Below are 21,109 nucleotides of genomic sequence, written 5' to 3' on the forward strand. Positions count from 1 at the left end.
TACTTTTTAAGTTTAGATGCGCGAGAATGGTCAACCGAGCAGTCAGGTCGAGGAGTCTCTCGAAACAAATGCATTCTTTCGCAATCTCCTAGCTCTTCGAATAATTTCGAATAATTTTAGTTTACAGAATGTTCGAAAGGTTCCTTAATAAGCTCGTACGTACTCAGAGCTGGTTGTGGCTGATGAGAACCGAGGTATGCGTGTAAAATGCATGGACGATGCAGTGAAAGGGGGCGTCAACGCGAATGTAGCAACGACACCCCATCGTATCGCGCAAATACACCTGCGTGGCACATGGAATATGCCACAAACTGCGTATTTTTTGCTTCGAAATGGAATTCTTGAACGTCGCTGGCCAGAGCATCGAACGACGACTACGTAGCCGCACAGGGTACAGGGCTGGACGAGCGAGGGGGTGAGAAGCGAAAGGTTGCGAAGCGTGGGGAGCGCGAGGGTGAACGGAGCCGAGAAACTACGGTGGAACAAGGTAGACCGCTTTAATTTGAAACGGGCCGCGTAATGAAAACTTTCCTCATTAAGGACTCCCTTAACGCGCGGCCGCCATCTTGTTGCCGTCTAAACGCTGGACGGGAGTTTGCAAGTTACTCGAATGCGGTAAGCTAGAGCCTGGTCCTTGAACGTGCAATGCTGCCGACAACGTGCTTCCAATATTAACGAGGTTCGTTCATAAATCACGGATCGAAGGGTGGTTGAACGACTGAATAACTTTTCGACAAGTATTTGCAAATTCCAAACCAGATATGGGAATAAAGTTGAAGATTCGTGGGTCGTGTATACCATCGAGTTAAGCAGCGCGAAAAAAGATGGCTAGAGAGGAGTAATGGGAAGTGGAGAGAGGCGAGGTGGATGCTGAAGAAACGAGAAGAGGTTGTTAATAACGAACAGCGACTGCTCGTAGGGACCGCTCTTTGATTATCCGTTGCTTGCTATAATAACGAGTTCATAAAGATGTTAAGGCGCATGCGCGTGCAAATCGGCCGATCTTTCTTTCTCTCTCTCTCTCTTTCTCTCTTTTCTCGATCGTTCGTATTAGTCCATGTCTGAACTTCAGCAAGGTTCACTCACACAAGTAATATTCCCCATTTACATACTCATAGGCTCACACGACCGTGGATCGAAGTATAAAACCTCCTACCGAGAAGTCTACTCTCTCTCAGCCTCCTTCGCCCTTCAGCTTTCGTTCCTTCGTTTCTTCTTTCTTCCACCGACAGATTCTTCCCTTGGGTCTCTCTATCTACCCTGTAACACTCATTTTTTCCTCTCCTTCGTGTCGAACCCCCCTCCAGATTCTTACTTCGAACAGTATTCTCCTCTGCTCGTGGCGAACGCCTCGAATAACCTAGTCTATCTCTTTCCATCCGATCCTCTGGTTCCTCCATTTACACTTCTTTCGGTTAAGCAACAGCTTCGTCCCGTTTTCTATATAATTCACGTTCTCCACACGCCTGTGGTACCATCGACTGTCTCAATTCCCGGCAACGCACTCGTTTCCTACTCGTAGGACGTTGGCAACGTTTCATTATACTTCGTTAACGCGCGTTTTCCATTCTGCGGGCCGTCGTCTCGTCCCAACGGCTCCCCATCGCGTTCTCCATTCCTACCAGAGACCCCCACCTAGCCGCTCGAACGGGCACGCAAGCTGCTCCCAAGGTGAATAGACGCGGCGCAGGCCAGAGACGTCTTATTCGAAACAATGTTTTCCACTAGCTTCGCGGCCCGCCCGTAAATCCTCATTTCAAATCCCGAAACTCATATAAAATCTCGCTGCGCCGGAGCCCAAACCCTTTCTGCCAGCCGTCCCTCTCTATCCCTCGACCTTCGTCCCGATTCCACGGCTGCAACGCTCCCTCTGTCCGGCGTTGTCCATTCCGCGCCGTCTTCTCCGTGCCTTTGATATATCGCCCGTACGGTTTTTGCGAAACGTAGCCGCGCCACTTTGCACCGTTTCCTCGACAGCAAAATGAAACGAACGCGGGGCGTATCGTAAAACGGAGAGCTGTTCGAATCGAGGCCGATATGGAGATCCAGTGCGACGAGAGATGGGATTTCTACAACGTACGCGTTCTCTTTTCGACGCGCGAGAGAAACGATCCCGTCTATTAGAATTGGAGATTAGAACGTTTTCGGATCGAACCACTTAATTCAAGTGATACAGCCGACCGATCGACCAACCGCGATGCGTTCGAACGCCATAAACGTTAAGTAAAATAAATCCTCCGATTAATTTCCACCCGTAACGTCGCCCGATAAAAACGACTCGTTTAAAGCGAGCAACAGCTCGAAAGGCACGCGGTTCGACGTTAACGAAAAAACGGCCACGCCACTCGAGCGTTGCGCAAAAGCTCGTATCCTTGACTGGCTGGTCCCCGTTCGATCTATCAGGCTTCCTCTCGAGCAAGAAACGTCCCGCACCAGGTGAACACGCGCTGCCGCCGTTCCGTTACGTCAGAGGATCCCCGACGGCGATAAATCAGCGGGCCCGAAACTCCGCGACACGTGAGTCGTAATATTTAAGTTAATGCCTCGGTATAATAAAGTTAATGGCTTTATGATAGCTCTGCCGTGGGACCGCGCGTGACCGTAGTGGCGGTCGACGCGATGCTGAGACGCCAAGCGCCGGTAATCGCGATGGACACGGTTCCAACGTCTACGTGGCGCGAGGCATCGCGATCACGATGATCGTCGTCGATCTTGCGAGTCAGAAGTCTGTAGAAGCTTCCAATATCTTCGCTTCTATCTGCACGGTCACTGAGACGTTCGAGAAACAGGATGGAACGACGAAGAAAGGGAGGCCAGTCGCAATTTCACGAAAGCCAGACAATACACGGCACTCCGTCGGCGAGAGGATGAAAAATGTAATTTGCAGCGTGCGCGGAACGGAGATTTTATACAATCGCGCGCACGCTCGCTCGTAAATATCGAGAGGCAACAGCCAGCGGATTTTTTCCCCGGCCGGTTTTACGATGCGGCGCATATGCAACGAATCAGTAGTTTCGCAATCGTCGATCCGCTGGATTCCGCGAACCTGGAGCCTGACTTCGGAGATTGCGTTCGGGGGTTTTTCTTTTTCTCTTCGTCCCCGGCACGTTCGCGAGAAAACAATTTCCTTGCGAGGGATCCGCGGGGGATTTTGCGAGGAGGCGGCGATACGACGCGATGCGTCACACCGCAGAAGGGCCTCGGATTAATTTAATGAATCCGCCATCGAGGAGGGAAGAAGATACGACTGGCTATAAATAAACCGCGCCAGCTTATCGCGACACTTTCCAACTACCTCGACGATATTACGATCTCCGTTCAGAACGCGCGATCACTTTAGGGTAAACAAATATTTGTACGAAGAACGCCGTTGCCTCTTTTGTCCGCCATTCCGTTCGAGCTCTGCAGTATTGCGGCAGACTTTACGTGGTACACGTGGCTTCTATTTAAACCTAGTCTTGAGAAAATCGAGACCGTCTTCTGATAGAAAAAAGGGTCCAATGTAACGCTGTTTACCTTTGCCACCAGTTTTTCCATCGCGAAACATAGCTGCGTTTCTTCTAGTCGCGTCAGACGAACCGCGATCGTTCCACAGCACCGTCACAGAGGGGGAAACCAACTTTGCATTTACACGAAGAAGAGGGAAGCTCGCGAAATCCCGAAAGCCGCGGCACAACCTGACGCCGGCGAAGAACACAACGCACTGGCTAATACCGTATTCTAGCAGCCCTTATTTGGACCCCTAAACTCTTGAAGGTGTGTCCCTGCAAATTTACGGGTAGGCACATGTGTTCGATTTCGCAGACCTGTTTGTTCCACGCCTTCGGCACTGGGGGAGACAAATCTTCTCTCGCGTCGACGTCAATGCTCAAAACGAACTGCTAGCGTTATGTTACTCTTTTATTAAAAAAACAAAAAATAACAATTTTAAGAATTAAACACGACGCCAGATATTGTCTAAAATTTGTTCACAAGGAAGAAAAAGATAATCTTTCGATTTAAATTGGTCTCTTAGCATGTAGGTATTACTGAAACTGCTAGGCATTTAAAATTACTGTAATTACATCGCGGTCTCGAATTGCGTTCCGGCGGCTTTCGCCGGACGTGCTTTCCAACAAATTGCACGCGATACGATACTTTCGAGAAGTTTTACCATACGAGATCTAGTTAACCAACGCGTCAGAATATAACCCTCGTGTTTAATACCTTCGAACCGACTTCCGAGCGTAGGCTCGATCTATCCTTCGTATAGAGGAAACCGTTTCCCGAACTACACTTGATCGTATCAATTCCTTGGACGGCTATTCGCCCTTCAGAGGTTTCTAGACCGTCGGAAGAGGGCAAGATGGAGGCAGCCGCTGTCGTCGCGCGAGCACGCGGCTAGAATTTTACGATACACGTATTAATCATGCCGGACGACGTAATGCACGGGTCGGCCAACCAGTGCGTTTACGTCGAAACAGATTTACGACGGACGACGTCGACAAATTTGCGTTTAATGAGCGACGCGGAGCGCGCAACGGGAACAGAGTTGCAGACGGCTAAAGATAGAGGAGATCAAGAATTTCTCGATCCATTCAACCGCATCGCCTTCGTAGAAAGTAGATTTATCGGGGACCACGCGATTCGACTGGTTCCGTTGCAATTGTACCATTGTTACACGCACTCACCTTTAACGGGCTGCAAGTACGGTGGTGAACGTATAACGAAGATTCTTCTTCGCCACATGGGGAAACCTGTGCGGGACAAACGTTAACGATTAGCTTACTGGCGTCTTTAGAAAGAATTTCTGGTTAATCTAAGGCAGCGTCCACGCGAAAATGGCAACCGCGTCCAGGTCTAGGCTCGCGCGACTCGCGGCCATAATGTCCCGCGATAAGGCGATGGTATTCGCGTTCGGTTAAGCGAGTTTATTAGCGAACGAACTGGCGGGCGTTACGCGACGACACCTCGTAAACCACGGTTCGACAAACCTGTGGTAACATTTTCGCTGAACAGCCCCGATGTAACCGGGTAACAGTCCAGTCGACCGCCGCCATAATGTTATCAGCGGACGTTCACGTAACGCGGTCTAACTGCGCGTCGATCGTGGCAATGATTTCGAGAGGTCTATCCCGAGCCTTGAACTGGAAACGGACATCATCCGTGCGGTAAATCAAAGAAAATAACGAACACTCTTCGAATGGGAACGAACGTAGCCAAGGAATAAATCGTCTGCAACCTTTGCGGTAGCAGCGTTTTACTATATAATCTGTAGTGCGATTGAAAATATGATTTTCATCGAGGAAATTGATCGGATCACGTTTTATGCAGTGTTATCTTATTACGAGATTATCGATCGAGCAATAAATATTGAACAGTTGCGTTAACCACCCGTCTATGCAGCGTGAGTTAGTTGAAAAGAAACAGTTGCGGTGAAAATTAATGAGAAATTATCTGGAATGGATATACAGGCAATTTGAGACGAACAGGCACTTGCACGCCAGTGAATTGCGATCCCCCATTTGTTTTTGCTCTGTTTACCGTTTAAAGAGGAAATTCGCATAAAACTAATGAGGCTGAAGTAACGTAGTCGTTATCCGAGTTCCCCTTAACCAGAATTTTCTTCAAATATTATTGGATGGCCGAAGAAACCAGTAAACTTCGAAACTCGCTCGAACGTAACAGAGTCGAACTATTTTCTAACGAATCAATATCTTTTGCTTACCAGAAATCGAAACAAAATTGGGAAGCAAGCACTTAAACGAGATTTTACAGATCTAGAATGAAATTGCAATTACAATTTACCTCCAACTGAGTCTCCATTCTGGCGCGCTGCACTCGCAAGAGGAAAGTAAAATGGCGTTGCACCGTTCCGTCGGGAAACGTCGAGAGAACCGCGATCGACAGCGAATACTTATCCGTGGATTCCATCGTGGCTCGATTCGAAATCGCGTCAGCTCAGCGTGACGACGAGGCGAAAACTGAGCAGACCTACGAGGGCCACGAGGTGTCCACCGAAACGCGGAAGGGAAAAAGTCAAAGGGGATCGTTACGACACGGCCTTGGATCTCCGTTAGTCCCGGTCGATCTTCGAGGATGGGAAAAAAATTGGAGTATTGACGGAAGGAGACCTTGCGCGCGGGAGGGAAAAAAAATTCCACGGACATTTGGACCGATTTCGATTGTCCGCTTGACCTTCGATGGGGATATTCGGAGCGCATCCCGCGTACTGGGCAATTCTCCCGGCGGGACCCGAATCCGTGTGCCTCTGTGGCCGTTGCCGACGGAACGCTTTCACGTCAACTCTCTGACAAGATGTTCGTTGTATTTTTGAAAAATATGCTGGATGCTGACGTTTGAAACGAGCTCCAAGATTCTCGCCACTACTCAACACTAATTCAACCGATAGATATGTACGTGGAAGGTTTTTATATTTTTTCAATAGATGATCGTTGGATGATCGTCAGTCATCAACATCACATAGTACAGCTCGAGCGTGCAAACAGCTTGTCATAACATTTACAGATTCAATAAATGCAGATAGCTTCTTAAATGTATCCGAACAAAGTCTAACCGCGTCCGTTCGATGCCGGTTCCTGTCGCGAGTCCTCGGAGGCAATCGTCTTTCCGCGTGACTTCGCAAATCGAATGTCACTCCGCCGAGACAGAGGACGGCGCCTGGCGTCTTTTACCCAATATCGATCGCCCCCTTTCAGTTTGCTTTCACTCCGCGGCAACCCCTTACCTAGAGGGATTAGTCGGGGTTAGAAAGCTTCCCTCTGAATCCGACGTGGGAGCATCTCGGATCTGATCACTATCGAAACCTCCCGTTCCCCTTGTTTACCTTCCTCGATGACGATGATGACGGTAGATTGGACATAAAAAAGGCTGGACATATCACCTAAATGGAGCAATTTCGAGGGTGACCTCGAGGACGCCCTGGAACCACTTCCGTAACAGAAACTCGTCTACCAATCGATCTTAATTGTACATCCAACTGTTTCATTAACTTCGATGGTCAAGTTAATTGAAACCGCCAATCAATCGATCGATCGGTTCTTACGGAAGGTACTCCTTCATCCGTGAAAGCTTTCGCTTAATCCTGGCGGTTGCGAGGGAATAATTTTTCGCCCCGATCACGGGATTCCGCGAATCGACGATCGAAACGAGGCGCCGCCATGTTGGCTCGCGACGCGATGTCCTGAAAAAAGGCCGCAGAAAGCGCGGGCGAGAGGGGAAAAAAGTTGCGCAGCGGCCGGGCGATTCGACATTAAAATTCAGGTAGACGGAAACCGGGAAAGGAGAGACGAAGAATCCGGTTCGAGAGGGAGGCTGGAACGGGAAGGAGGTAGGGCTTAGTTACTGGGAAGGGCAAGGATTTCTCCGAGGGCAGCTCGTTTACCCGGGACAGGATGAAAGGACGGAGAAAAAAGGTAATCGGTAGCATGCGAGGCACGCTCGGAGCCTTCGTAACGCGTACATTCTCTCCCCGTAATATACGACTTCCGTACGTTGATGGAATATTCGAAAAATCCATCGGGTGATAAAAGTATGGAAGCACACGAGGCGGGGGTGTCGCTACGTGTGCGGCCACCAGCCAGCGGACTTTGCATTTCGCAACCCCGTTTCCGTACACAGCTCGACGCTACGAAAAAGTGAAGTTCTCTTCAAGGGGGGGAACGAAACGTGGCGAGCACAGAGGCATTTTGAAATATCGATCGGTCAATTCAACATAAATCATTCGAAATTAACAAAGATTTCGTTACGCTACTCTAATCCAGGATTCCTCGATGCCACCTCCACTCTTTCGCTAGCCAAATATTTGTAAACTTCTCCTCTGTCGCTAGTCAAACACCCTCGGCCTTAAAGACCGCAGTAACTCGTTGAACAAACTGATTCAAGCGGTAATAATTCCCCAGGCAAACCGAGAGGTGCATAAAACGGTGAACAGAGAGCGAGAGAGAGAGAGCAGAGCAAACAAAAGTGTAGAAAAAATCTGTAGAATAACCGCGACACTATTTCTGACCGAGGAAATTTGAAAAAAGATTCAGATAGTAAAGGCGTTCTCACGAACCCCGAGTCGGGGCCATCGACATACGAGAAAAAGAAAAGCCAGAAGGCAGCCCACCAAAATCTCTTCTTATCTGCAGGGCACGGCGCGTATTTTAACGCAAGAAGCGGTCACGATTACAACCGCAGGTCGATCGGTGGGCGTATAACAGCCGATACAAGCGTACGAGGGATATTCTTTCGAATATACGATGGCCGCCAAGCCCGTGCTTGTCACACACAGGCTGGCTCTCTGTTGGAATGCGACGCATTTCTTGGCAGAGAGCCTCTATCCGTGGAAGAGCGACACGGGACAGCCAGAACCAAGATAATCTGAGTGTTTATCGCTCGACTGGCTACGGAATCTTGGTGAACGTTTCGGTAGACGTGGCCAGTCGGTTTGCTCGTTCTGCGAAGAAAAAGAATCGAATAAATATGGTACTCGAAACGTTATAAAAAGGGGATGAATCGACACTGAATTTTCGAATAATTTCATCGTATATTACAAGGTGTACGACTTCGATTGGCCATTGTTGTTTCCTCCTCGTCCCAGAAGAAATCAGATCTCTCTCTGTCCCGGATGCGTTATGGATTATAAACTTCTTTCTCTCACCCTCGCAGGATCCCGCCTACCCTTCGACTCGACGACACCGATGATCGCGTCCCCCTCATGGAGAACGCAACGGACCCGAGGCCACGTGAATACAATTACGTCGAGACTTAGGACGGTAAACACACCCTCCGGACGTGGATATTGTCTCCGCATCTAGATCATATTTTACAACTATCGGCTCCGCCTCGCTTCCCGTTGCCTCCCTCGAATGCGTCGGTCTTCGCGTGGTTTCCGTGAAAAGGAAACGCCGGATCGAGACAATGTCGCGCAGGGGACACTTTAATGGATACTTCGACTCGTGTACGATTCGTGCACCCTCTGAACAGGAATTTCCGTGCGATTTAAAAATACTCGCGCGTCTTAACTCCGCTATCCGCGATACAGAGCGCGAGGAACTTTCGCTCCGACAACGCTTCGCTTCAGTTTTCAACCCCTTCCAAACGCGTCGAGATACCTGACCGTGGAATCGTGAGGCAGCAGGGAGGTGGAGGGGTATAAAAACGACGTGAACTCGGATGGAATCGAAAAAGGGCGTCGGGGATAGGAAGGTGGAGCGAGCATCGAACGGAAAGGAGCAGCGAGGCAAAAAAAGAAAAGAACGAGACGAGGAGGAGGTGGTGAGGAGGGATAGAGCGGAGGGAAATGGAGAGGAGAGGGAACGAAAAGGGAAAAAAAGAAACCGGGAGCGGAGGCTGGAGAAAAAGAGCGAAGAAAACAGACGAAGCTGGTGGGAGGGAAGAGGGAAAACTCGGCTGGCCTCTAACCGTGAGATAGGGAGGAGAAATACGCGGTCGTAAAAGACGGAGCGCAGTCCCCAAAGAAAATACGAATTAAACCCGCTAACCGTTGATCCAAGAAACTTCTGTATAATCGAACAGAGACGTCAGCGAACCGGTGCTCGTTCGCGTAAAAGAAAACGGTTCGACACGCCACGGACACATCGAGCCATTCGTATACGTGCGTGCACGAAGTACGCACCTACCGAGCACGATCTTCGATAGTACAACTTTACAGTGCTTCCCGACGTAATTAATTAATTACAACAGAAACTTCTCTCATCGTTCTTTTCCAACGGAAAGAGTCAGAATGAATTACGAGCAGGAGTGTACGAACAGTGAATTTTTCATCGAGCCCGCGGTCAACGTTCTGTATGTGGACCATTAGAAAACGTTGCCTAACGAGCCGGTATCTCGATCACGAGAACATTAAACGACGAACGAGAAAGGTTTCGCGAAGTCTCGTTCGCGCGCGAGACACGAGGTTCGCGTGATACCCACTCTTAGTGGAGGGATTCGTTTAAAAGTTTCGTCGTGGATATTTAAATTGCTTGGAATTAAAACTGAAACATTTTAACGGACGCTACCGAGCGCAGCGGTTCCAGCTGTTCGACGCTCGACGGTGAGGTACGTACTGGTACCTATATCCCAGTACGCTTTCCGAATCATGCACGTTCGTTAAAAGTTGCATGAAAGAAAGGGAACTCGTTCTCCGTTCTCCCCAGCAAGTAGAATTTAACTTTAAAGCCCCTCGCGGCCTCGGTTACACGTAGCGAACGCCTGTCCGAGGGATCGTGCCGGTTATTCCAACGTTCACCCCGTCCAAAAATGCCACCACTGCGGCGATCATCCGCCCCCAAAAGGGGGTATTAACTGTAGATAACACGGAGGACCTGCGCCGCGAGCCCTACCGACACGACACAATGGTAACGCGTGGTCTCAACCCTTTCTCTCCCCGTCTCTCACCGCCAGGCCCTACGCCACCCCATCGTGAAATCCGCCCCTCCGTGCAATAACCGCTGGAACTCGCGGGAACGCCCGTAAAGGCCAACCCTCTCCGTATTTAATTTACTGAATAATTGGAATCAAGCTGCCTCATTTGTGTGCCGACGGCCCTCCTATTCCACGTCCCTCCCTCTCGTCTCCTCTCCCTTTCCCTCTATCACCCCGTTCGAGGAACAACGGAGGAACCCGTTCTACAATTTCCAGCTTCCCCCCTGGATATCCTCGATCCTGCGGGAGCCTGATGAGGAGATTTGCGCGCGTTCATAAAACTCGCCTCAACCTATTCCCTGGACCGCCTCGGGTGGCCCCGCTGCCCCCGACAACCACCCGCCACTCGATCCGCGCGCGCTACGAGGGTGAATAAAGATGGTCGGATAATGGGAACCGGCGAATAGCAAGGGAAACGGGATTACCGTTATCCAGTCGGGGTATCCAGTTTAAATAAGTGCCGCGCGAAATTTTCAACCCCGTTGATGGGACCCACCCTTGCTGATCGCCGGGCTGGCTCGGGCTGGAATTTTGATTCAACGTGGGAGTCGTTTATGCTCGACCTGGTAAATTGCGCTTCTCGTATATTGCGGTGTTAGACTATTCTGATGGCGGGCAAGATAAATTGAGGGGGAATTTCTAATTACTACGACCCGCCCTTTGATCCTGCGTAGATGGGTACGTTTAGAACACGATGTACGTGTGTAGTAGCTGATCGTATGTTCATTTTTATCTGAGAGAAACTTCATTATCGATATCAATTTTTAAACGATGCATCGATGAATGAAAATTAACAGCGAAGTGCACCCCAAAAATAGCCAGGACCTATTTAAGTCGGTTGAGGTTATCGTTTGATCTGGGAGAAATGATTAATTTTCGAACGACTGATTGTACGATGTAAATAAATTAGCGAGCGAGTATCCGAGAGAGGAGAGCTGGCTTGACGAGAATACAAGGATCGCGAATGGAGGAGAGGCCGCGCATGCGTCTCCAAAGTAACCAGAAATCGATGGCCGCTGGTTTCTCTCTTTACCTTCATGGTGCCTATAGCTAAACGTCAACAGCGAACACGTAGCCAGCCGCACACAGGATGAAATAGGGAGGAAAGCCATAAGACGCGACGCGGCGCATTTCAAATTTCCGAACATCTCGTTCGACGCGCTACAACCACCTACAACCGTGCATGTAGGCAAATTGCTATACACGAACTCGTAAGCACCTGAGTTTTTAGTAAAACGACTCCATCTGCTTTCAAAGAATATTGCAATTGATTTTTAAATATTTGGGAAATTCGTAGTCTAGGAAAAACATAAGTTGTTTAATTACTAATTGACCTGATGTGTATAACATTCGTTGCGGATTTGTAGAAAGTGTTTTCCAGCTGTGTCTCATTGTTATATAAAGGCATAGCACAAAAAATGAAGAAAAAAATTTGCTTTGCAATAAACACAGTTAGTGTTGCTAAGAAAAAGAAGCTGCGGATAATTATTTTCATTGCGACTCCGCAAATAGATAGGATACACGTGTAAGGTCATGACACTCGAGGAAATAGATAATTCATACCAGTATTATTCATTACAATACTGTCATTGAGTTTTTACAGTACAAGAAAATCTTCTTAGTTATTCACATTCACAAATTTTATGCTAAAACGGAACACAGCATAAGAAACACATTGCATGTACATTATATCGTTTAAATCAATAAAATCTATCCGTAACACCTCTGGCGGGGTTTCCTCCAAACAGCTTCAGCGTAGCAGTCGGTATCTCTGCTAATGGTACGGTCCACGTGGAAAAGGGCAAAGGTTGCTCTACCTTACCAACACGATGTACAAAAAAACTTGCGAAGACACTTTTCAACTGCGGATAAAATAAAACTACAGCTGTTGAAATACATACGTTGATACAAATTCACGAAGTGCATAAGATGACTTCCACGCATGCTAGAAAATTTTAACTGTTAAACAATGATTTTAAGATACGTTTCATAGATAATCTTCTGCTACAATATTTCAGGGAGCTACTATATCGATTGAGTTCTTACAAGAAAGAATTATCTATTGTCACTAATTAAGGAACCTACCGTAATCACAGAAAAATTCAAATTCAAATGCAATTTAAATGCACGCATGATTTCACTTATTCATTGACTAATCACAGTATAAAGTGAAGCATGATTGAGGCATCAAACATGATTTTCAATAAAAGTTCAAACATTGATTTATCATCCCCTATAAACATAATAATCTCAATGTCCAGAACTTCGTTTCAAAGACAAGAACAAGAATGCAAGAAATACGCTGCTTTGGACAAAGTTTCAAATATAACCCTTTTACTCCAGAATGGAGGACTCGTCGAAGGAAACCGGAAGTGGTGTGCGCGCGCAGGTACACCATAATGGCTGCCACGTTAAATTCTGGTGGTAGGGGAAAAAGTAGGTGGGGAGAAAGAAAAGTAGAAGAGGGATTCGCCAGCAGCCAGCGAAGAAATGATAGGTCATAGGAAGGGATGGGTAACGAAACCGTCGTGAAAGCTATTGGCAGGACTCCCCTGGACCGAGGCTCTGCCGCACGAAAAATAAAGGGCCGCCATCATGGATTTCAACATGGCCGCCCTGTTACTTCGATCACGGCGTATCCTAAATAACTTCCTTCGATCCTTTCTCTGTTCCGCCAAATGAATCGAACGATGCACCTCTCGCTCTGGCGCACGCTTCGTTATGCAATTTTTATGGACCAGAGGCATGAATAATTCAGGGACTGGACGCAAAAATTAACATCAACGCTTATTCTCCATAAAAATCGTTTACTAGCCCGCCGAATTGTAACGCGCGGCGTAAGGAAACATCTTATTTAGATTAGTAACTATATTTTAGGATACGCGTTACGTATATATGGAACTTTAATTGCCTCGTATACAATTTATGAGCAGTTAACGGAATGATTATAGCGCTCGAAAAAACACAGGTTTAGATTCGTAAACTCATGGACTCCTGAAAGAAACTAAATAGGTAAGCAGTACACCTGTTTGTCGTACGCCGTAAAAGTTCAGACCCCAAGAGATCTTTACACAAACCGAGTGATTTGTGCATCCTAAACGCAAAGAAAACAGTCGTAAATTTTAAGTATCGCCGGCTGCATTTGCTCAGTCAATAGTTAATTCATTCACAAAGTTCCCAAACGCGCGTTAGAAACTGCAACCATTTGTTTGTGCGTCCAAAGAAGAAGAAAAAAGTGAAACAACATCTGAGAACCATTAAATGACAAAAAAAAAAATGATTTTTCATCTTCAATCGCGAGCACGTATCGCGTTAGCCTTCTACAATGGAGGAAAAACGTGGTAGACGCAATGCGAGCTCAATGAATGCTAACACTTTCTGACGCCAAAATGTAAGCCATTTAAATTTGAATGTTTAATTTACATTCGTTAAACGAATGCAAACCGAGTGCGGATATACGATATGAGACGTTTACCCGATCCGAACCGAACGGTTTCATTTATGCGACGCTCGAGTTTCACGAAACGAGAAACAAGAATCATCGTTCACCTGTTCATAAGGTCAATAGGTAATGTGATAACGACCGTTCATAATGGTTACGGACGAAGGAATTACCGTGCAAACCGACACTTAAGGTTTATCGTGTCTCTTACCACCAAGTTATGTATACTGTTCTCTTAAAAGTGAACGGTAGTGAGTTGTAACAAGATTATTGACTTTAAATCCTCACGAATGACCCTATAGGAGATTGAAGCTACAAATATATTACCGATACCAACCGTCTGGACGCGTTCGCGCGCACTGCTCGCGTATACAAATCACTTTGCGAGCCACTCGATGTCGCCAGATATGCGTGAATAATTAAACGAATAAATAAATAAATAAATAAATAGCGTAGATGTGTTCGCGGCACCCCTGCTCTCGAGAATTCCTTTCGAATCGTTCCTAATCGCGTTAATAAGATAGGAACACGTTTAAATTAGTCGTGCTCCATTGTTTCCTCGGTGGAGAGGGAAGGTTCGTGTAAAGTAGACTTAATCGGATTATTGGCGATTGGGAAGATGGTTAAATAGTTGTAAAGCATCAATGGATGACTGGAAGCGCAAACATTTCCTCCTGAACTGCTCCTGCTACCGGCAGATCAATCGAAAGTCGTAATGGATGCGTAAATAGTTCGAGACGGGCACAATGGTATCAATTGTGTGTTACTAGCAAGAACAAAGAGAGATTATTACCAGGATACGTTTCTTTTCGTTTGTCTAGAATAGATTTATAGACGGGCATGCGACCTTCCAACACGTCCAATGGACGAAACTATTTTAGTTTCGTTTAACCGTTTAACCAAACGCTTAATTAGACTCGACGTGAGAATAGCCCACTGGCTTGGGCTTGTTGTGAGAAAGAATGCCATTATACAAGTTCCTACGGCAATTGAAACGCCCAATATCAACAGCCATGCTGGTTTCGACGAGACGGAAGCGACAGGACCATCGTTTTTATAGACTTTTTCAAAGTTCAACGATCGTCTTCCTGTGCTGCCCAAGCTGGTACACTAAACTATCAATCTTGATCCGTTTAATTCTTACTTAATCGTAAGATCGTGACTCTGTCGTGTTCCAAAATAAGTGAAACTCCCTGCGTTTTCATCGCTGTTGTATCCACCAAGAACGAAAGAAAAAATTGTAGAAACTTTCGACCAGTGATCAAGCGTGTCTGGCAGATCCTCGAGTAACGATCGAAAATAATTTTCATCGCGAAGCGCGTATCATTTATTACCAGATAGGCGACAATAACGATTTCGTGCATTCCCGTTTAAATGGCCGGCTTCGAGGTGCACGCGATCCGCCGAATCTATCGATGGCCGTAGACGCTGATAACGCGGGTCTACCTATCGCTCGAAGAAGAGGAAAATACGCTTTTCGAGATAAGCGGGGACGCAACGGACTGACGTCACGTTGGCAATAAAATTTGCGGGACAGGAACGAGCATTACCAGCCGTGATTCAAGTCGACGCCGATTGCAATTTCGAAGGAAGGTCGAGCAATAACGTTTTCTGATCACGGTTGCACGGTTGTAAATCCTGATGGCGCGGTTGTAAATTGCGCTACGAACGAATCGAGTTCGCGATAATTCCTCGCTCGGTTCGAACAATGCGTAATTGTTACCATCCAGCGTCAGATTAAAAGATCGTGGAAGTATAACCAATCGAAGCGTTCGAGAAATAAGAATATCTGTTGAATTTCGCGAAAACTCCGGGAGAATCGGCGTTCACCAACGAGTTTAAGAGACGTGTGGCGATCGAAGAAAAAGCGCGTTCCGTTATGTGTAGAGATTCAACGTCGACGGTTTACACAGTGACTCTATCCTATCTCCGGAACTGTACCCTAATTGCCAGCGCAAACACTCTGATGAGAAAGTCTAACGCAGAGGTGCAGCGGGGCGGGCCACGTCTGGGATCGGTCAATTTTCTTTCCGCCTGGTCGCACGCGGTTACATCCGGCCGTGTTGGCGCTAGAATTCGCACCTTTCGTACAAATTATCAACGTCGGGTCCGTTAATAATACGATTACGCGTATATGGAGGAGACACGTGGCGCGTTACACGCGGAACGACGCCGACGCTCGCCGCGATACGTGCATTTGTCACCGTTTCGAGCGGCCACGCATCCGACTGCCGCATTGTTCCCTGCGTTAACACCTCTCACGTGAACCAAACTCTCCCGTTTGTTTGCTTTTACCACGGGATCACCGTGGAAGACTATCCCTACAGGTAACCCGTACGAACGTTTGTTCTTTGCGACTTTACGAGGGAACATTTCTTAAAGATTCTGTCAATTTCGGATCCACGAATGTGGTCTAAACGTGCGACAATTTCGAAAGCTATTTGAGTACGTGTATAAACGCGTGCTGGTCCAGACATTTTTCCCACCGCCAAGATAAATACAATTCACTTTTCGCGGCCACCGCACATTTCCTATTCCCAAGGATAAAATCGTCACCTCGAAAACATTACCTCAGGTTTCCGTCGCTGGTTGACTCATCGGATCACGTGGCAAACAGTTCAACATCAATATTCCAGGAAGATCACAGCGGAGCCGGCGTATCACTGGCGGACAGCGTGTTTCTCTCACTCACACTTCTACACCGGCCATCCCGCGGAGAACGAATCGAGGATGGATCGGAACCGCGCGTTATCCCGTCCGCAGACCTGTGTACATTTACACGGCGAACCTGTCCGCTATCGTCCGACTGTTTTTCGCATGTTGTTATCACTCAACTATCCGGCATTCGCGCGGGCAAACGGAATCACGACAGCTTCGGAAACATCGAGCGCTCGATTCACATCGAAGAAGAACGCGGAGTTATCGTGGGATACTTGGTCTTGCAAGGACGCGATAGATTGGAAATAGAGCGATGGAGAAAGAGAGATAAATGAAGACAGAGAGGGAGAGAGACAGAAAGAGAGAGAGAGGAATGAAGAGAGAGAGAGAGAGAGAGAGAGAGAGAGAAGTGGAAAGAAGAGGAAAGGAGAGGGTAGAGGGGAGACTGTGAAGCCGATGGTACCGAGGTGATGAGCTTTTCGAGTGTTTTTCGGTGCGGTATCGGTGCGGGAAAAGGGAACGCGGCTAGATGGATCTACGTGAATCACAAAAGGAAGAGGTGCGCGCCTGCGTGTCGCCAACAATGTACTCCGCTGTTACTTTTCGAGCGCATAACAATGGACCACGTTGGTGAAACGGGACTCATGGTTTCTGGATGGGACGTACCGCGCACTGAACCAGTTGTTCGGTCGCGCAGATTGCTCGCCCCACCCTTCCATCCCCTCTACAAGGTACCCGCGGGATCCCCGAGACGCGTCCCCCCACCGCTCGGTTCCGATCAACCGATGGACTGGTTCGAACGCCGACTCCCACCACTCGCGTTACGCTTACCCCCCACTTGCCGTCCCTGGACCAGCAACCTTTTGCTTCGACGCATCGCGACGACCGACCGGAACCTCCCCACCATACCGCTGTTGTGATCGCTGCTCGACTGACTGACGCGATATAACGGGTGTGCTCGTCGCAGATCCACGAATCGACCGTTTCGATCGTTTATCTGTCAGCGTTTTCAACGTTGATTAACTTTTAATCGATCTTCCGTCATTTTGGTGGATATCGATTAAGAAGAATTGATCAGGAGCTATCGATAAGCTGAAAATAGCATTTTACTGTATTTTATGTTTTCTCGACGCGTTGACGATTAGGGGACTTGTATAATGCAACGTTTCTAAGGCTTTAATTTGGGATAGTTTTAAGCGACGCCATTAAAATTAGACGGCAGCGGTCCCGTGCACTCGAAAGCAAGCATCCGCGATTGGAATGGCGACCTTTTCCATGCTCGGCTAATTTCAAAAAAGTCAAACCTGTTTTCGAGCTACTTCGAGGCTGGACTTAAACCTCGCCCAACCCTAACCAAACGCGACATGAATGTCTGGTTCACGGGGTGTGGTTTCCCTAGAATCGAGTTCAACTAGGGTGGATATTTATGTCCTGGGTTAACGCGTCAAAGACAGATCCATAATTCCAGCGTTGCTCTTAAATGAATCTTCTATGTCTTTAATGATGTCGTCGGAGATGAAACGAAACGAAACAAACGTGTTCTCCTTATTTTTAGTGAATTTAATCATCGAAGTGAGCTACGATCGGTTCATCTTAAATAGTATTGTATCGAGTTCTATTTCGGATGTTAAATCAGCCATGCTAGAAGGAAGGCCAGGCTCGTTTTATCGTTCACGCCATCGCCGATACCGATGTTCGTTCTTTTCTTCTTCTTTCTCAGAGTTCGAGCGGACAGAACGCTCTCACGCAGAGTTCGAGCAGCGAGGGGGTTTGACACTTGAAATAAAATACGAGCCAGTTCTGTCTCGTGTCACGAAGCCGCGCCTACGTATCCAGTTGCGTTGGATATGAAATTCAATGGAGTCGTACGCATATGTATGCTACACACGCGTCGTTCGAATGCTCTGGAATTTTTCTGTGAACGCACACGCGTACAGCAAAGATTCAACAGCGATGAGAACGTAGATTCGTAGACGATTATAATTGCACGATACCATCAAGAGAACAACCCTGTCCCCTTGAAACAACGATATCGGTCATTGCCGTTTCTACTGCTGGCATAACTTTCACCGCCATTCTGGGACTTTATTGCAACCACCTATTCGTCTTAGTCGCGTTATCATTTCGAGTACAGATTTCGAATTCTTAGCTCGTTATCGCTCTGTTAGATATGATAAAACAGAAAGCAGAGCTCCGTTTAATTGACAACCCCCTTGAGGGTAAACTTTCTCTTCAAGCTCTAAGATTAATTACTCGAAAAACTCCGGAGCGTGTTAATATATCATTGATGGTTAGAGAAAGAGGCTCGAAAAACCCAGACGAAAAGCAGTGTGACGCGTCGTTGGGTGTCGGGAGAGAACAGAGGAGTCGTACAGGGAGGAGAAAAAGGGAGAAGAAGGGGAACACGGCGGTACAGGAAAGCAAGCTGCGGAGGTTACCTCGCGTTGGGTACCAAATCGATCTCTCCGGAGCCAGCCAAAGCCCAGGGTCCGACTAGCATCCCCACTTTTCCCTCCACGTTTGCTCGTCCTGCACGCAGACATGCACGAAACTCGAAACACGCGTCCGCTGCCTCGTCTGTACGGCACAATTTACAAGTATCCGATCGGTGACCTTTTTCAGCCGAGTATTAAAGCGGCTTTAAAATATTAAAACGCGCGATGCTTGCTGGTCATCCCCGGTTACACTTCTATGGTTGTCGAGCGAGTCATTTTTCTGTTAACAAAACTGTAGATGGGTACGGTTAAAAGAAAAAATTCACGAGAAATCTGTTGGTCCCATAAGAAAAATCTAATTGCCCCGCGGCGCGAAAGATGTCGGTCGATAGCAACGAACGGGTCAATTAACCGAGGGATGCGATTTTTTTGCGGAAATGGTCGCAGGATCCGCGAGTTAGCTAAATAGATTGCGCGGCGTCGTGTACAGGCGGTCAAGCGTGTAACGTTAAGACACAAACAGCTAGAGTTGTTATATTTATCGCGATACTCAAACCCCCTTTACGATCTATTAAACAGCACGTCAAACATTTCGCGTCGGGGCCGCGACAACGGACCTTTTCGAGGCATCGCGTTCGAACGCGTGGTTATGCGCGCGCTATGCCTCGATCTCTTTGCAGTTCCTCCGTTCGATCTCTAGGTACATAGGGCTAGATCGTCTCTGCTTTTATCTCATTGAACGAGCGTACGATGAAAGAACTCGGTAAATATCCCTTATTGACAGTAACACATGTGTCAAACATTTATTCTATCGAAAAGGAAAGTGTCATACGTGGTACCATTATGCCCTGATCTCGATTTTATCTGAAAATCGAAACTACGAAGCATGACTCTTTCTAACGCTTCTACGCGTTATCTCAAAAAAGAAAAAAGCAGCGAAGATTACTCATAGCTAAAATATGGAAATCGAAAGATCGATTCAGAACAGGGACTAATCGTGGACTGCGTAAAAATAAAACAGGGAATGTATAAACGGAATGATTAAAGACGATAGATTATCACTTATCGGGCGTAACTTATCGCGTCAAAACCGAAGGAACATTTAACTGTACCGGCGGAGATAGCGGCGAAGTCGACGGGCGAGCTCGCGCGCTTATGCGCCCATTCCTATTTAACTTCTCAATTAACATAAGCTCGCAACTTCATTATTGCCGTCACACGCGAGCCTGTTCACGTTGAACGGAAAACGCGAAACCTTTGCCGCGCCTCTTTCTCGCGCACCTGCTATTCAAATTCGTCGCTCACCTGACGCCTGGCATAATAAGCACGTGCCGTTTCTTTACCCTGTTCCGACGTATTATCGTGCGTTCGAACACGCCGTTCAGAACGCTCGAGAAATCGTTTACCCAAACGACTCTATCGCACTGCGATCGAATCAACCATCGCGTTCGTTTCTCGTGTTCAACCATACAACTGTCTCACGTTTCGCCATATTCTATAAGAAAATCGTGTCGAGGTCCCGTGGCCTAGCTGTTACGTTCGAAACGTCGAATTAGACGTTCCTGAACGGGTTGCTGGCTACCTAGAAGAGGGTTGCGGTTAAAGTGTTGCCGGAAACGGTCACGGATTTTAAGGGAATCGAGGGAAACCGAGATATTCCGGGCGAGAGAATATGAACTTGACCTTGTGGAAATTCAGACTAGAATGCTTCCGCCTTTGGGGGAAAAAATGGCTGAAAAAATTGCGGTCTAGAATGCTGTAACTCCCTGCAGGGGAAAGTGAAATCTGGTCGGCAGTCGTCGGCGAAACGATCCATTTTTTGGAGGAGAACTACCCTGCCAGCTACTGGGTTTCGTATCCTTGAAAATCTACTGCGATGAACGAAGTTGCGACCAAAGTTTTACGAAATAATCGAGACTTTGCAAAATAGTCTTGTTGGCAATTCTTGTTTTGTTTGGTGGCTCGTGCAGAAGGGGCAATTCCACTATTTGAAACGCATTGTTTTTACGACGAGTTACTGGAACGATTTGCTTCGATAGCGACTGGTCGTTTCGTGCGTACGTAATCTGGTCGATTAAACGGTCGTGACTGCGACGGAACAGGTGCTAGAACCAAAGTTATTGTCACTGTAAAAGATAACGATGTTCGTGTATCATTCGCC

The 21,109-nt window shown here is 47.5% G+C and overlaps 1 protein-coding gene across 1 annotated transcript in view; it reads right to left on the reverse strand.

The window, feature by feature from the left end:
• The window catches only part of LOC143425266 (uncharacterized), a 54,814-nt gene extending 38,237 nt beyond the window's left edge, over window positions 1-16,577 (reverse strand). Inside the window, exons 1-2 of the mRNA XM_076897943.1 lie at window positions 16,426-16,577; window positions 4,671-4,736 (exon numbers count right to left, since the gene is read on the reverse strand). The gene's annotated coding sequence lies outside the window, so the exon portion shown is untranslated. The remainder of the gene's footprint in view (window positions 1-4,670; window positions 4,737-16,425) is intronic.
• Window positions 16,578-21,109: the final 4,532 nt, after the last annotated feature.

The sequence above is a fragment of the Xylocopa sonorina genome, chromosome 7, assembly GCF_050948175.1.
Source record: "Xylocopa sonorina isolate GNS202 chromosome 7, iyXylSono1_principal, whole genome shotgun sequence".
Taxonomy (NCBI): domain Eukaryota; kingdom Metazoa; phylum Arthropoda; class Insecta; order Hymenoptera; family Apidae; genus Xylocopa; species Xylocopa sonorina.